This window comes from Cherax quadricarinatus, chromosome 43 (genome assembly GCF_038502225.1).
Source record: "Cherax quadricarinatus isolate ZL_2023a chromosome 43, ASM3850222v1, whole genome shotgun sequence".
NCBI lineage: Eukaryota > Metazoa > Arthropoda > Malacostraca > Decapoda > Parastacidae > Cherax > Cherax quadricarinatus.
Genome location: NC_091334.1, coordinates 3,008,221 through 3,020,513, shown reverse-complemented (window position 1 = coordinate 3,020,513; position 12,293 = coordinate 3,008,221). Strand labels below are relative to the sequence as shown.

The following is a 12,293-nucleotide window of genomic DNA, read 5'->3' as shown; positions in this document are numbered from 1 at the left end:
GATCTTTGACTCTCAGTCTGGTTAGCGGCTTGCTAAAAACTGAGTCATATTGGGACTTGAGTAGCTCACTCATTTCCTTGCTGTCATCTGTGTAGGACCCATCTTGTTTAAGTAGGGACCCAATACTGGATGTTGTTCTCGACTTTGATTTGGCATAAGAAAAGAAATACTTTGAGTTTCTTTCGATTTCATTTATGGCTTTAAGTTCTTCCCGCGATTCCTGACTCCTATAAGATTCCTTTAGCTTAAGTTCGATGCTTGCTATTTCTCTGATAAGTGACTCCCTACGCATTTCAGATATGTTGGCCTCTTTTAGCCGCTCTGTTATTCTTTTCCGTCACCTGTAAAGGGAGCGCCTGTCTCTTTCTATTTTACATCTACTCCTCCTTTTTCTTAAAGGAATAAGCCTTGAGCATACATCGAGTGCCACCGAGTTAATCTGTTCTAGGCATAAGTTGGGGTCTGTGTTGCTTAGTATATCTTCCCAGCTTATATCGTTTAGGACTTGGTTTACTTGGTCCCACTTTATGTTTTTGTTATTGAAGTTGAATTTGGTGAATGCCCCCTTATGACTAATCCTATTATGTCGGTCTGGGGCTCCGCGCACACATGTCTGAACCTCGATTATGTTGTGATCTGAGTATATTGTTTTTGATATGGTGACATTTCGTATCAGATCATCATTGTTGGTGAAGATGAGGTCTAGTGTATTCTCCAGTCTAGTAGGCTCTATTATTTGCTGTTTAAGTTGAATTTTGTGCAGAGATTTAAAAGCTCGTGCTGAGACCTCCACCAACTGCTGAGACGTCCCATTACCTGCTTATACCTCCCACCTGTTGAGACGTCCCACCACCTGCTGAGACGTCCCACCACCTGTTGAGACGTCCTACCACCTGCTGAGACATCCCACCTCCCAGGAAGCAGAATACTTGTGTGGTGTGCCGAGTCCTTAGGCTGATGTTTCTGTTATGCTTACTTCATACAGCTCTCTGTTGGCACCTTCGTTCCGTATACAACGCTCCACCAAGCAACTACTCTCCTGTTGTCTGAGGCATCCTGGAGTACTGAGAGTACATTATCCTAGCTGCTCGCTAGGTGCTGGGAGCGGTCCAGTATGTACTTCTTATCCATCCTGGGGGCGGGATAGTCAAAAGATTACAGAAGACTTAACACCTATCAAACACGACACTTAAAAATGACCTCTCGACTATTTCCTTTGTCACCAGTATGACAGTCACTGTTGTCCTGGACTGAAAAAGCCTGCTGTGCAGGCGAAACGTTTCGGCAATGAAGTATTGCACATGTATCTTAAATCTACATCACACTGGTACGTCCCTAATGCTAATATATTTCTCAGTAAGCCTACCAGGGGTCCGCTGAAGCTGCTGGGGCTGTACAGCTGTTACTGTGCATCTGTAGCTATGCTCCTGTGTACAGCTGTGCTGCTGTGCACGGCTGTGCTGCTGTGTACGGCTGTAGAAAATCCTTGCAGCACAGTTGTCACGGGAAACACGTACACGTAAATAAACACACACAACTTTGACCAGAAAAATCAAAACATGTCGCCAGTAGTTTTTCTAGGGAAAAAGGGGAGACCAATGGTTTTCTAGGGGTAAGTGTAGGTCTATAGTTTTCCAGGGGTAGGGGAGGTCAATGGTTCCAAAGGAATGGGAGGCTACTTTGAGGAGACAAAGGGGCCCTTACTAGCAAAAGGAAGAGCGGAGAGATGGTATCACTGGATCCCCACGATGACGACTGACGGACGGATGGAAGGTGATACACTCCAGTACAGTAGAGCACCTCAGAACTGTTGTGGCGCGCACTAGAGACAACAGAGACTAGGGGATGTGGGGGCAGGGATGTGAGGGCAGGGATGTGGGGGACGGGATGTGGGGTGCAGGGATGAAAGGGGGGGAAGAGAGGGCAGAGATGAGGTGGCAGGGATGGAAGGGAAGGAAGAGAGGGCAGGGATGAGGTGGCAGGGATGAAAGGGGGAGAAGAGGGGGCAGGGATGTGGTGGCAGGAATAAGGGAGGGAAGAGAGGGCAGGGATGGGAGGGAGGGGAGGGAGGGCACGGATGGGAGGGAGGGGAGAGAGGGCAGGGATGGGTGGGAGGGGAGAGAGGGCAGGGATGGGAGGGAGGGGAGAGAGGGCAGGGATGGGAGGGAGGGGAGAGAGGGCAGGGATGGGAGGGAGGGGAGAGAGGGCAGGGATGGGAGGGAGGGGAGAGAGGGCAGGGATGGGAGGGAGGGGAGAGAGGGCAGGGATGGGAGGGAGGGGAGAGAGGGCAGGGATGGGAGGGAGGGGAGAGAGGGCAGGGATGGGAGGGAGGGGAGAGAGGGCAGGGATGGGAGGGAGGGGAGAGAGGGCAGGGATGGGAGGGAGGGGAGAGAGGGCAGGGATGGGAGGGAGGGGAGAGAGGGCAGGGATGGGAGGGAGGGGAGAGAGGGCAGGGATGGAAGGGAGGGGAGAGAGGGCAGGGATGGGAGGGAGGGGAGAGAGGGCAGGGATGGGAGGGAGGGAAGAGAGGGCAGGGATGGGAGGGAGGGGAGAGAGGGCAGGGATGGGAGGGAGGGGAGAGAGGGCAGGGATGGGAGGGAGGGGAGAGAGGGCAGGGATGGGAGGAAGGGGAGAGAGGGCAGGGATGGGAGGGAGGGGAGAGAGGGCAGGGATGGGAGGGAGGGGAGAGAGGGCAGGGATGGGAGGGAGGGGAGAGAGGGCAGGGATGGGAGGGAGGGGAGAGAGGGCAGGGATGGGAGGGAGGGGAGAGAGGGCAGGGATGGGAGGGAGGGGAGAGAGGGCAGGGATGGGAGGGAGGGGAGAGAGGGCAGGGATGGGAGGGAGGGGAGAGAGGGCAGGGATGGGAGGGAGGGGAGAGAGGGCAGGGATGGGAGGGAGGGGAGAGAGGGCAGGGATGGGAGGGAGGGGAGAGAGGGCAGGGATGGGAGGGAGGGGAGAGAGGGCAGGGATGGGAGGGAGGGGAGAGAGGGCAGGGATGGGAGGGAGGGGAGAGAGGGCAGGGATGGGAGGGAGGGGAGAGAGGGCAGGGATGGGAGGGAGGGGAGAGAGGGCAGGGATGGGAGGGAGGGGAGAGAGGGCAGGGATGGAAGGGAGGGGAGAGAGGGCAGGGATGGAAGGGAGGGGAGAGAGGGCAGGGATGGGAGGGAGGGGAGAGAGGGCAGGGATGGGAGGGAGGGGAGAGAGGGCAGGGATGGGAGGGAGGGGAGAGAGGGCAGGGATGGGAGGGAGGGGAGAGAGGGCAGGGATGGGAGGGAGGGGAGAGAGGGCAGGGATGGGAGGGAGGGGAGAGAGGGCAGGGATGGGAGGGAGGGGAGAGAGGGCAGGGATGGGAGGAAGGGGAGAGAGGGCAGGGATGGGAGGGAGGGGAGAGAGGGCAGGGATGGGAGGGAGGGGAGAGAGGGCAGGGATGGGAGGGAGGGGAGAGAGGGCAGGGATGGGAGGGAGGGGAGAGAGGGCAGGGATGGGAGGGAGGGGAGAGAGGGCAGGGATGGGAGGGAGGGGAGAGAGGGCAGGGATGGGAGGGAGGGGAGAGAGGGCAGGGATGGGAGGGAGGGGAGAGAGGGCAGGGATGGGAGGGAGGGGAGAGAGGGCAGGGATGGGAGGGAGGGGAGAGAGGGCAGGGATGGGAGGGAGGGGAGAGAGGGCAGGGATGGGAGGGAGGGGAGAGAGGGCAGGGATGGGAGGGAGGGGAGAGAGGGCAGGGATGGGAGGGAGGGGAGAGAGGGCAGGGATGGGAGGGAGGGGAGAGAGGGCAGGGATGGGAGGGAGGGGAGAGAGGGCAGGGATGGAAGGGAGGGGAGAGAGGGCAGGGATGGGAGGGAGGGGAGAGAGGGCAGGGATGGGAGGGAGGGGAGAGAGGGCAGGGATGGGAGGGAGGGGAGAGAGGGCAGGGATGGGAGGGAGGGGAGAGAGGGCAGGGATGGGAGGGAGGGGAGAGAGGGCAGGGATGGGAGGAAGGGGAGAGAGGGCAGGGATGGGAGGGAGGGGAGAGAGGGCAGGGATGGGTGGGAGGGGAGAGAGGGAAGGATAATTGAATCTAACATATATGAGCGCCGCTGAGTGTCAACATTAAGAACTCTGTAGAGTGTGAAGTCAGTGTCTGCACGTGTGAAGGCAGTGTCTGCACGTGTGAAGGCAGTGTCTGCACGTGTGAAGGCAGTGTCTGCTAGTGTGAAGGCAGTGTCTGCTAGTGTGAAGTCAGTGTCTGCACGTGTGAAGGCAGTGTCTGCTAGTGTGAAGTCAGTGTCTGCACGTGTGAAGGCAGTGTCTGCTAGTGTGAAGGCAGTGTCTGCTAGTGTGAAGGCAGTGTCTGCTAGTGTGAAGGCAGTCTCTGCACGTGTGAAGGCAGTGTCTGCTAGTGTGAAGGCAGTGTCTGCACGTGTGAAGGCAGTGTCTGCTAGTGTGAAGGCAGTGTCTGCTAGTGTGAAGGCAGTGTCTGCACATGTGAAGGCAGTGTCTGCTAGTGTGAAGGCAGTGTCTGCACATGTGAAGGCAGTGTCTGCACATGTGAAGGCAGTGTCTGCACATGTGAAGGCAGTGTCTGCACATGTGAAGGCAGTGTCTGCACATGTGAAGGCAGTGTCTGCTAGTGTGAAGGCAGTGTCTGCTAGTGTGAAGGCAGTGTCTGCTAGTGTGAAGGCAGTGTCTGCTAGTGTGAAGGCAGTGTCTGCTAGTGTGAAGGCAGTGTCTGCTAGTGTGAAGGCAGTGTCTGCTAGTGTGAAGGCAGTGTCTGCTAGTGTGAAGGCAGTGTCTGCACATGTGAAGGCAGTGTCTGCTAGTGTGAAGGCAGTGTCTGCTAGTGTGAAGGCAGTGTCTGCTAGTGTGAAGGCAGTGTCTGCACATGTGAAGGCAGTGTCTGCTAGTGTGAAGGCAGTGTCTGCTAGTGTGAAGGCAGTGTCTGCTAGTGTGAAGGCAGTGTCTGCACATGTGAAGGCAGTGTCTGCTAGTGTGAAGGCAGTGTCTGCTAGTGTGAAGGCAGTGTCTGCACGTGTGAAGGCAGTGTCTGCACGTGTGAAGGCAGTGTCTGCACGTGTGAAGGCAGTGTCTGCTAGTGTAAAGGCAGTGTCTGCTAGTGTGAAGGTAGTGTCTGCACGTGTGAAGGCAGTGTCTGCTAGTGTGAAGGCAGTGTCTGCACGTGTGAGGGCAGTGTCTGCTAGTGTGAAGGTAGTGTCTGCAAGTGTGAAGGCAGTGTCTGCACGTGTGAAGGCAGTGTCTGCACGTGTGAAGGCAGTGTCTGCACGTGTGAAGGCAGTGTCTGCTAGTGTGAAGGCAGTGTCTGCACGTGTGAGGGCAGTGTCTGCTAGTGTGAAGGTAGTGTCTGCACGTGTGAAGGCAGTGTCTGCTAGTGTGAAGGCAGTGTCTGCACGTGTGAGGGCAGTGTCTGCTAGTGTGAAGGTAGTGTCTGCACGTGTGAAGGCAGTGTCTGTTAGTGTGAAGGTAGTGTCTGCAAGTGTGAAGGCAGTGTCTGCACGTGTGAAGGCAGTGTCTGCACGTGTGAAGGCAGTGTCTGCACGTGTGAAGGCAGTGTCTGCACGTGTGAAGGCAGTGTCTGCTAGTGTGAAGGCAGTGTCTGCACGTGTGAAGGCAGTGTCTGCTAGTGTGAATGTAGTGTCTGCTAGTGTGAAGGCAGTGTCTGCACGTGTGAAGGCAGTGTCTGCACGTGTGAAGGCAGTGTCTGCACGTGTGAAGGCAGTGTCTGCTAGTGTGAAGGCAGTGTCTGCACGTGTGAAGGCAGTGTGTGCTAGTGTGAAGGTAGTGTCTGCTAGTGTGAAGGCAGTGTCTGCACGTGTGAAGGCAGTGTCTGCACGTGTGAAGGCAGTGTCTGCACGTGTGAAGGCAGTGTCTGCACGTGTGAAGGCAGTGTCTGCACGTGTGAAGGCAGTGTCTGCACGTGTGAAGGCAGTGTCTGCACGTGTGAAGGCAGTGTGTGCACGTGTGAAGGCAGTGTCTGCACGTGTGAAGGCAGTGTCTGCACGTGTGAAGGCAGTGTCTGCACGTGTGAGGGCAGTGTGTGCTAGTGTGAAGGCAGTGTCTGCACGTGTGAAGGCAGTGTCTGCACGTGTGAAGGCAGTGTCTGCTAGTGTGAAGGCAGTGTCTGCACGTGTGAAGGCAGTGTCTGCACGTGTGAAGGCAGTGTCTGCACGTGTGAAGGCAGTGTCTGCACGTGTGGAGGCAGTGTCTGCTAGTGTGAAGGCAGTGTCTGCTAGTGTGAAGGCAGTGTCTGCTAGTGTGAAGGCAGTGCATGCACGTGTGAAGGCAGTGTCTGCACGTGTGAAGGCAGTGTCTGCACGTGTGAAGGCAGTGTCTGCGCGTGTGAAGGCAGTGTCTGCTAGTGTGAAGGCAGTGTCTGCTAGTGTGAAGGCAGTGTCTGCACGTGTGAGGGCAGTTCTGCTAGTGTGAAGGAAGTGTCTGCACGTGTGAAGGCAGTGTATGTTAGTGTGAAGGCAGTGTCTGCAAGTGTAAAGGCAGTGTCTGCACGTGTGAAGGCAGTGTCTGCATGTGTGAGGGCAGTTTCTGCTAGCGTGAAGGCAGTGTCTGCTAGTGTGAAGGCAGCGTCTGCACGTGTGAGGGCAGTGTCTGCTAGTGTGAAGGAAGTGTCTGCACGTGTGAAGGCAGTGTCTGCTAGTGTGAAGGCAGTGTCTGCACGTGTGAGGGCAGTGTCTGCTAGTGTGAAGGCAGTGTCTGCTAGTGTGAAGGCAGTGTCTGCTAGTGTGAAGGCAGCGTCTGCACGTGTGAGGGCAGTGTCTGCTAGTGTGAAGGCAGTGTCTGCTAGTGTGAAGGCAGTGTCTGCACGTGTGAAGGCAGTGTCTGCACGTCTGAGTGTCTGCACGTCTGAGTGTCTGCACGAGAGCACGTAGCTCTGGACGTGTACACTAAGAAAACACCTTGTGGTGCCAAGCATCAACATTCACCAACAATCACATAGTTCTCTCGCTAGTTGCTGCAACAATCACATAGTTCTCTCGCTAGTTGCTGCAACAATCACATAGTTCTCTCGCTAGTTGCTGCAACAATCACATAGTTCTCTCGCTAGTTGCTGCAACAATCACATAGTTCTCTCGCTAGTTGCTGCAACAATCACATAGTTCTCTCGCTAGTTGCTGCAACAATCACATAGTTCTCTCGCTAGTTGCTGCAACAATCACATAGTTCTCTCGCTAGTTGCTGCAACAATCACATAGTTCTCTCGCTAGTTGCTGCAACAATCACATAGTTCTCTCGCTAGTTGCTGCAACAATCACATTGTTCTCTCGCTAGTTGCTGCAACAATCACATAGTTCTCTCGCTAGTTGCTGCAACAATCACATAGTTCTCTCGCTAGTTGCTGCAACAATCACATAGTTCTCTCGCTAGTTGCTGCAACAATCACATAGTTCTCTCGCTAGTTACTGCAACAATCACATAGTTCTCTCGCTAGTTGCTGCAACAATCACATAATTTCCTTGCTAGTTGCTGCAACAATCACATAGTTCTCTCGCTAGTTGCTGCAACAATCACATAATTCCCTTGCTAGTTGCTGCAACAATCACATAGTTCCCTTGCTAGTTACTGCAACACTCACATAGTTCCCTTGCTAGTTGCTGCAACAATCACATAGTTCTCTCGCTAGTTGCTGCAACAATCACATAATTCCCTTGCTAGTTGCTGCAACAATCACATAATTCCCTTGCTAGTTGCTGCAACAATCACATAGTTCCCTTGCTAGTTGCTGCAACAATCACATAATTCCCTTGCTAGTTGGTGCAACAATCACATAGTTCTCTCGCTAGTTGCTGCAGCAATCACATAATTCCCTTGCTAGTTGCTGCAACAATCACATAGTTCCCTTGCTAGTTGCTGCAACAATCACATAGTTCCTTTGCTAGTTGCTGCAACAATCACATAGTTCCCTTGCTAGTTGCTGCAACAATCACACAGTTCCCTTGCTAGTTGCTGCAACAATCACATAGTTCCGTTGCTAGTTGCTGCAACAATCACATATTTCCCTTGCTAGTTGCTGCAACAATCACATAGTTCCCTTGCTAGTTGCTGCAACAATCACATAGTTCCCTTGCTAGTTGCTGCAACAATCACATAGTTCTCTTGCTAGTTACTGCAACAATCACATAATTCCCTTGCTAGTTGCTGCAACAATCACATAATTCCCTTGCTAGTTGCTGCAACAATCACATAGTTCCCTTGCTAGTTGCTGCAACAACTAGCAAGTGTGAAGGCAGTGTCTGCACGTGTGAAGGCAGTGTCTGCACGTGTGAAGGCAGTGTCTGCACGTGTGAAGGCAGTGTCTGCTAGTGTAAAGGCAGTGTCTGCTAGTGTGAAGGTAGTGTCTGCACGTGTGAAGGCAGTGTCTGCTAGTGTGAAGGCAGTGTCTGCACGTGTGAGGGCAGTGTCTGCTAGTGTGAAGGTAGTGTCTGCAAGTGTGAAGGCAGTGTCTGCACGTGTGAAGGCAGTGTCTGCTAGTGTGAAGGCAGTGTCTGCACGTGTGAGGGCAGTGTCTGCTAGTGTGAAGGTAGTGTCTGCAAGTGTGAAGGCAGTGTCTGCACGTGTGAAGGCAGTGTCTGCTAGTGTGAAGGCAGTGTCTGCACGTGTGAGGGCAGTGTCTGCTAGTGTGAAGGTAGTGTCTGCACGTGTGAAGGCAGTGTCTGCTAGTGTGAAGGCAGTGTCTGCACGTGTGAGGGCAGTGTCTGCTAGTGTGAAGGTAGTGTCTGCACGTGTGAAGGCAGTGTCTGTTAGTGTGAAGGTAGTGTCTGCAAGTGTGAAGGCAGTGTCTGCACGTGTGAAGGCAGTGTCTGCACGTGTGAAGGCAGTGTCTGCACGTGTGAAGGCAGTGTCTGCACGTGTGAAGGCAGTGTCTGCTAGTGTGAAGGCAGTGTCTGCACTTGTGAAGGCAGTGTCTGCTAGTGTGAATGTAGTGTCTGCTAGTGTGAAGGCAGTGTCTGCTGCAACAATCACATAATTCCCTTGCTAGTTGCTGCAACAATCACATAATTCCCTTGCTAGTTGCTGCAACAATCACATAGTTCCCTTGCTAGTTGCTGCAACAATCACATAATTCCCTTGCTAGTTGGTGCAACAATCACATAGTTCTCTCGCTAGTTGCTGCAGCAATCACATAATTCCCTTGCTAGTTGCTGCAACAATCACATAGTTCCCTTGCTATTTGCTGCAACAATCACATAGTTCCCTTGCTAGTTGCTGCAACAATCACATAGTTCCCTTGCTAGTTGCTGCAACAATCACACAGTTCCCTTGCTAGTTGCTGCAACAATCACATAGTTCCGTTGCTAGTTGCTGCAACAATCACATATTTCCCTTGCTAGTTGCTGCAACAATCACATAGTTCCCTTGCTAGTTGCTGCAACAATCACATAGTTCCCTTGCTAGTTGCTGCAACAATCACATAGTTCTCTTGCTAGTTACTGCAACAATCACATAATTCCCTTGCTAGTTGCTGCAACAATCACATAATTCCCTTGCTAGTTGCTGCAACAATCACATAGTTCCCTTGCTAGTTGCTGCAACAATCACATAGTTCTCTTGCTAGTTGCTGCAACAATCACATAATTCCCTTGCTAGTTGCTGCAACAATTACATAATTCCCTTGCTAGTTGCTGCAACAATCACATAATTCCCTTGCTAGTTGCTGCAACAATCGCATAATTCCCTTGCTAGTTGCTGCATCAATCACATAGTTCCCTTGCTAGTTGCTGCAACAATCACACATTAAAAGCTGCTGCAACAATCACACATTACAAGCTGCTGCAACAATCACACATTACAAGCTGCTGCAACAATCACACATTACAAGCTGCTGCAACAATCACACATTAAAAGCTGCTGCAACAATCACACATTACAAGCTGCTGCAACAATCACACATTACAAGCTGCTGCAACAATCACACATTACAAGCTGCTGCAACAATCACACATTACAAGCTGCTGCAACAATCACACATTAAAAGCTGCTGCAACAATCACACATTACAAGCTGCTGCAACAATCACACATTACAAGCTGCTGCAACAATCACACATTACAAGCTGCTGCAACAATCACACATTGTACCTCAGTGGTCTACAATACCGTCAAGATGACGTATTACACACATATGCAACATCTGGCTGTCATTACAAGTAAAATCAGTCAGATGTTGCACATGTTTCTAATTTATTGATGATCACATTAATTAAGACTCATCTGAAGATTCTAACACTCATCAACATCTTTCTTAATAACATTAATCTCATGTAAGTTTGTCATGAAGATTGTTTCTCATGCAGTGAAGGAAGTGTGATTGTAACTATCATGTTTCTCATGCAGTGAAGGAAGTGTCATTGTAACTATTATGTTTCTCATGCAGTGAAGGAAGTGTGATTGTAACTATTATGTTTCTCATGCAGTGAAGGAAGTGTGATTGTAACTATTATGTTTCTCATGCAGTGAAGGCAGTGTGATTGTAACTATCATGTTTCTCATGCAGTGAAGGAAGTGTGATTGTAACTATTATGTTTCTCATGCAGTGAAGGCAGTGTGATTGTAACTATCATGTTTCTCATGCAGTGAAGGAAGTGTGATTGTAACTATCATGTTTCTCATGCAGTGAAGGAAGTGTGATTGTAACTATCATGTTTCTCATGCAGTGAAGGAAGTGTGATTGTAACTATCATGTTTCTCATGCAGTGAAGGAAGTGTGATTGTAACTATCATGTTTCTCATGCAGTGAAGGAAGTGTGATTGTAACTATTATGTTTCTCATGCAGTGAAGGCAGTGTGATTGTAACTATCATGTTTCTCATGCAGTGAAGGAAGTGTGATTGTAACTATCATGTTTCTCATGCAGTGAAGGAAGTGTGATTGTAACTATCATGTTTCTCATGCAGTGAAGGAAGTGTGATTGTAACTATCATGTTTCTCATGCAGTGAAGGAAGTGTGATTGTAACTATCATGTTTCTCATGCAGTGAAGGAAGTGTGATTGTAACTATCATGTTTCTCATGCAGTGAAGGCAGTGTGATTGTAACTATCATGTTTCTCATGCAGTGAAGGAAGTGTGATTGTAACTATTATGTTTCTCATGCAGTGAAGGAAGTGTGATTGTAACTATTATGTTTCTCATGCAGTGAAGGAAGTGTGATTGTAACTATTATGTTTCTCATGCAGTGAAGGCAGTGTGATTGTAACTATTATGTTTCTCATGCAGTGAAGGAAGTGTGATTGTAACTATTATGTTTCTCATGCAGTGAAAGAAGTGTGATTGTAACTATCATGTTTCTCATGCAGTGAAGGCAGTGTGATTGTAACTATTATGTTTCTCATGAAGTGAAGGAAGTGTGATTGTAACTATTATGTTTCTCATGCAGTGAAAGAAGTGTGATTGTAACTATTATGTTTCTCATGCAGTGAAAGAAGTGTGATTGTAACTATTATGTTTCTCATGCAGTGAAGGAAGTGTGATTGTAACTATTATGTTTCTCATGCAGTGAAGGCAGTGTGATTGTAACTATCATGTTTCTCATGCAGTGAAGGAAGTGTGATTGTAACTATTATGTTTCTCATGCAGTGAAGGAAGTGTGATTGTAACTATTATGTTTCTCATGCAGTGAAGGCAGTGTGATTGTAACTATCATGTTTCTCATCAGTGAAGGCAGTGTGATTGTAACTATTATGTTTCTCATGCAGTGAAGGAAGTGTGATTGTAACTATTATGTTTCTCATGCAGTGAAAGAAGTGTGATTGTAACTATCATGTTTCTCATGCAGTGAAGGCAGTGTGATTGTAACTATCATGTTTCTCATGCAGTGAAGGAAGTGTGATTGTAACTATTATGTTTCTCATGCAGTGAAGGAAGTGTGATTGTAACTATTATGTTTCTCATGCAGTGAAGGAAGTGTGATTGTAACTATTATGTTTCTCATGCAGTGAAAGAAGTGTGATTGTAACTATCATGTTTCTCATGCAGTGAAGGCAGTGTGATTGTAACTATCATGTTTCTCATGCAGTGAAGGAAGTGTGATTGTAACTATCATGTTTCTCATGCAGTGAAGGCAGTGTGATTGTAACTATCATGTTTCTCATGCAGTGAAGGCAGTGTGATTGTAACTATCATGTTTCTCATGCAGTGAAGGAAGTGTGATTGTAACTATCATGTTTCTCATGCAGTGAAGGAAGTGTGATTGTAACTATCATGTTTCTCATGCAGTGAAGGCAGTGTGATTGTAACTATCATGTTTCTCATGCAGTGAAGGCAGTGTGATTGTAACTATCATGTTTCTC

The 12,293-nt window shown here is 50.0% G+C and overlaps 1 protein-coding gene across 4 annotated transcripts in view; it reads right to left on the bottom strand.

The window, feature by feature from the left end:
• The window catches only part of LOC128694154 (vascular endothelial growth factor receptor 1), a 598,057-nt gene that overhangs the window by 439,069 nt on the left and 146,695 nt on the right, over window positions 1–12,293 (bottom strand). Inside the window, exon 1 of one of the 4 annotated variants that reach the window (XM_070093510.1) lies at window positions 1,705–1,767. The exons of 2 other annotated variants lie outside the window; for them this stretch is intronic. The gene's annotated coding sequence lies outside the window, so the exon portion shown is untranslated. Of the gene's footprint in view, window positions 1–1,366; window positions 1,609–1,704; window positions 1,768–12,293 lie in introns of those variants that run through there. One more of the 4 variants, XM_070093511.1, reaches the window with a different exon arrangement.